At 45.0% G+C, this 6,215-nt stretch overlaps 1 long non-coding RNA gene across 1 annotated transcript in view; it reads left to right on the forward strand.

Annotated features, from left to right (window-relative positions):
* LOC105941728 (uncharacterized) overlaps positions 1–4,944 on the forward strand; it is a 118,603-nt gene extending 113,659 nt beyond the window's left edge. Inside the window, exon 4 of the long non-coding RNA XR_009246493.1 lies at positions 4,689–4,944. This is a non-coding gene — a long non-coding RNA (uncharacterized LOC105941728). The remainder of the gene's footprint in view (positions 1–4,688) is intronic.
* Positions 4,945–6,215: the final 1,271 nt, after the last annotated feature.

A 6,215-nucleotide genomic window follows, 5' to 3' on the forward strand; every position in this document is an offset into this window, starting at 1 on the left:
ATGCGTTGCTTGCTCCCAATGTTACTGTTCACTTCTGCTTATTTTTACGATTGCTTTGTTGCAGTGAACACTTAGCAGGTGCTTCATCTCTCTTTGTGGAAAGAAAAAACCAAAACTGAACAATTTCCATGCTCAAGGCCAGCAGTTCCAAGCTGTGCCTTGTCGCTAGAACTAAAGACTGTCCATGCTCCTGTTGAATGATCCTTGGGTACAGGCCAAGGCACTAGGGCCCGATAGCATTGCTAGCTGGCTGGAGTCACTGAGGCTGGCTCATCTGGCATGCCTTTATGCTTCTGTTGGTGTTGGTTATGCTTTTCACAGCTCCAGAAGCCAGGTGTTTGCCCGTCCCACCCGTCTGATGGGCATACCGCCTGTTGAAAGTCAATCAAGGAAACTTTTCATGTTCCACCCTACGAGCTGTCCTTTGTGCCAGAGGTGGCTGTGCCTCCCAGCTCCTTTTCTGGCTGCTCCTCATCTCATTTTTCTAGGGTCAGGCCCATGGAAGTTCCAAAGTGCCCCACCATGCTTCATCTGCATGACAACAGATCCCAACAAACCCTGTGGGTATGAGGCTTGGATGCCTTCTCTCCCCCTCATCATCTCCACTTTGTATAGTGTATCAAGCGTTTGTGTTTTCAGGGAGCTCTTGGTGTGGGGGATCATGTGAGTTGGTTTATTCTGCATGTTGTAAAATACTTAGGATGCTATAGACATTTTCTAGTCAGTGATGTAATTGTAGCATGCCTCTACATGTGTGTGTGTTACTGATTGACCCACTAACTTGTCATTCAGTTGGATAATAGAGATTTATTGGGTATCGGGCTTTCATTTTGTGCCCAGCCATGTTTTAAGGACCAGCCCCTGCTTGCAGGCATTTACAATGCAGTCGAGGAGAAAAGATGGAATATTCAAACCCCTATAGAAAATCCCAGGAAGTATTTGTTGATTGCTACATTCCTCCATCTCTGTGTGTGTGTGTGTGTGTGTGTGTGTGTGTGTGTGTGTGTGTGTAATGGCAGGAGGGCAGAAATATGAGAGAGAGAGAGAGGCAACATGATGTGACATGAAGCAAAATCTGATTTCAGGATAGTAGGAGTCAGCTTTGAGTTTGAGTTCCTTCTCTTGTTAATTGTGTTGTTAATTCTGAACAACTCACAGAAAACATTTATGGAAGATTAAAAAAGAAAACTTTGCATGCATATCACACAACAGCAAATAGGATTGCAGTACGTGAGGTTTGCCACCAGTCCTGGAGTTATAGTCACAACTCAAGCCATTGGACTAAACAGCAGATGCGAATGTCCTCCAGGTGAGCTGGCCCAGGCATAGGGAGGGGAGAGGGATCTACGGCTGTGAACATATGCTCTGCCACACTGGTCCAGGGAAGGGATTGATGGGACTTTGCTGTGCAATTTGAATTAAAAACTACCTCACTGATGCAGCTCATTTTTCAGGAGGGAAGCAAATGAGTGCACAGGAGCGCATATTCCACATTAGCTTCTGAAATTCTTCACCTTGATAATCTCCATGATCAGGTAGGATTAAGCCTACTTTTTATAGATGAGGGAATCAAGGTTCAAAGAAGGCAAATTAATTGCTCAAGGTCAGACATTAATAAGCAGAAGAAGCGGGCCCGGCGGCGTGGCCTAGTGGCAAAAGTCCTCGCCTTGAAAGCCCCGGGATCCCATATGGGCGCCGGTTCTAATCCCGGCAGTTCCACTTCCCATCCAGCTCCCTGCTTGTGGCCTGGGAAAGCAGTCGAGGACGGCCCAAAGCTTTGGGACACTGCACCCGCGTGGGAGACCCGGAAGAGGTTCCTGGTTCCCGGCTTCGGATTGGCACGTACCGGCCCGTTGCGGCTCACTTGGGGAGTGAAACATCGGATGGAAGATCTTCCCGTCTGTCTCTCCTCCTCTCTGTATATCCGGCTTTCCAATAATAATAAAATCTTAAAAAAAAAAAATAAGCAGAAGAAGCTTGGATTCCAACCCATGTGGCCAGGATGCTAACTCTATTTTGCAGAGTTTATCTTACTTGACATTGTTTCCCACTGGCAGGCGAGGCAGTCCAGTGAGGTTAAATTATTTATCAGCATCCTTTCCAAAACTGGGATCCAAGCCCAGTCTGATTGTTATTGTAGACAAGCCTGACGGAGAATTTTGGATACAAAAGAAATGTATGAAAAACTCATTCTAGGAGTTTAGCCTAGTGGTTAAGACATCTTGCTCTACATCAGAACACCCGGGTTCAATCCCTGGCTCTGACTTATGACTTCAGCTTCCTGCTGACACAGATCCTGGGAGGCAGCTGTGAGAGCTCAAGGAGCTGGCACTCCTTGGGAAACTTGGATTCAGTTCTTGGTGCTCCAGCTTTGGACTTCCTCAGCTAAACTCAGCGGTTGCTGTCATCTGCGGAGTGAACCAGCAGAATGGAGCACTCTCTCTGCCTGTCTCTATTTCTCTAATAAATATATTTAAAAAAATTAAAAGCAATGAAATTATATTTTAAAATGAAAGAAAAATTCAGACTAGTCATTTAGACTGATGGGACAACCCTTTATATAAAACAGCCTTAGGAAAAATAAACAAGCACATGCAAATCACCAAGAGGCATTAAAAATTGTAAAAGAATGTTCATGCAACAGTTTTCTTCTTATTTTTTTGGTTTACGATTTATTTATTTATGTGTAGGCAGAGCTAAACATATACATACAACACACACACAAACACAATCTTCCATTCATTGAATCATTCCTCAAACAGCCCCAATGGCTAGAGCTGGTTTACCCCAAAGCCAGGAGCCAGGGGCTGTTTCTGGGTCTCCCACATGGCTGCAGGGACCCAAGCACTTGAGCCATTCTCCACTGTTTTGCCAGGCACATTAACAGGTAGCTGAATTAGAAGTGGAGCAGCTGGGACTCACACTGACATGGGTTGTTTGGCATAGCACCTACTGTCCCGTCCAGCAGGACAGTCAGTGGGGGTCACAGCCAACCTAGGAGAGAATGGGGGACAAGAGACACAAAGAACGGACAGCAAGACATTATGTCTGATCAAGCTGACACTTTATTGTTTTCGATTGAGGCTTTTTATGTTTTCAGTAACTAAGCTTGGGGAGGAAAGGAGAAACTGGGATGTAAGCCATGGTCTCAAGACCGATTGTTCTTGAGCAACCACCATATCAACAATAGATTAGGTAACAAGTAACAAGGTGTTGGCAGGTACAGCATAAATCACATTCTGAAACAGCTGCTAGAAATAATTGAAGCTAGACGTGTGATCAGTTTCATATCCTCTTTCCCAAGCATCTAGCCAACCGGGGGTTTTCCACTGGCCTGTAGCTCTATATTCAAAATGGCTTCAGTGTGGCTATAGTACACAGCTCCTGACAACCTACCACAGGAGTATCTTGTGAAAATGCAGATTTCGGTGCAGTGGATTTGTAAGCAGGCCATGCTGCTGATCCAGAAATCACATTCTATCGCAAGGGCCTGAGTCAAGTTTCTCAGTCTGAACTCTGCTGACATTTTGGCTAGATCTTTGTTGTGGTCTCTTCTTAGTAGATGTCAGTGGCACCCTTTCTGCAACTGTGACAGCCAAAGACTGTCTCCTGACATTGCTGAATGTCCCTTGGTTGGGGAGGTCAATAGCTATACCAGTCAAGATGTAACTATGGATCTAACCCAGTGGGTCTTTGACACGCCTGTTCTTTGGAATCATCTGGGAAGCATCAAGTCCCTAGTGCCCATGTCCCACTGGGCAGATTGTGGTTCACTTGGGATGCTACTGGGTTTGAAAGATTGAAAGGCTGCCAAGGTGACTCTCACGTGTGGACAAGTTTGCCCACCCTTGGGATAAGCTCACACTGTACTAATCAGCTTCTCCACCTCTTGTGGCTTTCAGGAAGCTGCCAAGTTTAAACCTCAGAGCTTCCCCAGGGTTGGCCAGTTACCTGATCCTGGGACCAAAAGGGAGGTTTCCAAACCTTCAATCATACAGAAAGGCCAGCTCTGGGCTGGCCAAAATCCTCCTGGAAGGGAGAGCAAAAGAAATTATGCAGGGCTGGAATCTGTGTACCCCATCCATCATGCTGTCAGGGTGGGGTGGGGGACTGCTGTGCCTACAGAAGCACTATTTGTTTTAATCTCCAAATTTTTCTTTTGGAGCTGGTGAGCTCCCATGTAAAGGCCTCTGTCGTGTTTTGGCTCCCTTCCCTACCTCCCTGAAATGCTTGCTGGAATCATCTTTTATTCTTCTCACACCTAGAGGCCGGAATAATAGTCTAATGCTGCTCTAATGTCTGAACTGAGCAGGTGCTTAGAGGTAGGGAATCTTTGCTGGGGAGCATCTCACCTAGAGAATCCTGCAAAGAACATCTATTTTTAGCTTCCCTCTCAGCTGAGTGAGTGAGTGAGTGAGTGTGTGTGTGTGTGTGGTGTGGTTGCACTCATCCTGCTTAGGTTATTCCTATCTAAAGCCAAGTGCATTTTACAATTTACTAGAATATGCTGGGGTGGTGGACAAAACAACTGTGCACTCGAGCTCTTAGATACGAAAGGCTCATTAAGGACTCACCCTTGGTAGATGACCTTCTACTTCTGGGGAAGTTAGCAGAGGAAGGATGGTCTCTCAGAGCCATTATTCCTGGTACCCATGGCCTGACACTCTTTTTGCCTTTTTTTTTTCCAGCACAGGAATTGTAGTGGCTGTGACCCTGGATGAGAGAAGACACTCATCAGAAAATGTGCGTGGAGCTGTCTCCTGGTGAAACAGGATGATGTGTCTTTGGGGACAGTCTAGGTTAGGTTTCCAGGTCCACTTAGCTACCAAGGTTATTGTCACATTACATAACTGCCCCCCCTGCTCCGAGTCTCACTTTCCTTATTGTTTTTTAATCAGAAGGTATAATAACACCCACAGGCTTGTTATGAAGATTATATGAAATAATAATAAAATTTAATCTCTACCAATCACAAATATGTGTTAGAAACGTGCCTTATTAGTCTAATTAATGCCTCTCCCATACCTCCAAGTCCCAGGAAGTTGGTCTTTCCATCCTTTCTCCTCATCATCCTTTCTCCTCACAGCTCAGAGAAACTCAGTCATTTGTTCCAGCTCACACAGAAGACAGTGCTGCCAGGCAGTCTGACTGTACAGCTTGTGATTTCAAAAACTGAAAATCTGCTGCAACTCAAAGTGCCAGGTACAGAGGTCTACCAATGCTGTGGTTGCCTTTTCCTACTCTACAAAACACTGTCATTTTTCTGGTTCTTAACAGTGGGTTGGACTAAACTAAAGGAGGCAGGACTCAATGAAAGGTAGAAATAGTGTCTTATAAAGAATAGAATCCAACCCCAGTGGAATTAAGGTAGGCTGAAATAAATATGACTAGATGCGATGAGGGACAGATGTCCTGCTCTCAGGTGCTGCAGACCTGTAGGAGGAAGCATCAAACAGTTGCACAAGAGATATTAGAATTAATGTGAATTTGCTGTGTATTTATCTTAGCTGGACTACAGAGGAACCCAGTAAAACACTAGATGGGCATTGCTCAGATGTCCATTGCTGCTCTTAGATCTATAGAGCATGAGGGCTTGGTTCAAAATATTGGCAGGTAGTTCATAACCTAATTTTCTCCATCAAGTGTCCATACGTTCACCAGCTTAAAAAAAAACAGAATTTGAAGACATCATGTAATACACATTTTAACATTTAAATTCCAATGTGTGCAAGTCATGGATAGATGAGCACTATATGTTAAAACTGTAGTAATGTCAGTGTCAACCATCATGCTTTGAGAGTCTCCTATATACCAATCAACTTGGAGAATGTTCTGCTTGCTTTATGCAGTTCAGTGCTCACTGCAGTCTAATGCGTTAAGTCCCTGCTTTGCTTCTCTTGCCTGGAGCTCAGGGTGATTATGCCATTTGCATGTCAGGACTATCTGCTGTGTGATAGGAATTTGGATCCAACAGGAAGAAAAAGTGGAAAATGCTATATGAAAAGTTGGTTGACAGAGGGCCTTGATGAGCCACAGCTCAGGGAAGGGCCCATGGCCCATGGCCAAGGCCTTTGCGACACCTTGACTGAGTGGTTCTGACTGGGCCTCAATGCATCTCTTTGATGCCTAGAGATGGATTTCCTATCCTGAACTGGTGACAGCTTCTCCTGTTACTGTCATCAGTTCAATGATAAACAGGATGATTTCCATCGTTT

This window comes from Ochotona princeps, chromosome 13 (genome assembly GCF_030435755.1).
Source record: "Ochotona princeps isolate mOchPri1 chromosome 13, mOchPri1.hap1, whole genome shotgun sequence".
NCBI classification, from domain to species: Eukaryota; Metazoa; Chordata; class Mammalia; order Lagomorpha; family Ochotonidae; genus Ochotona; species Ochotona princeps.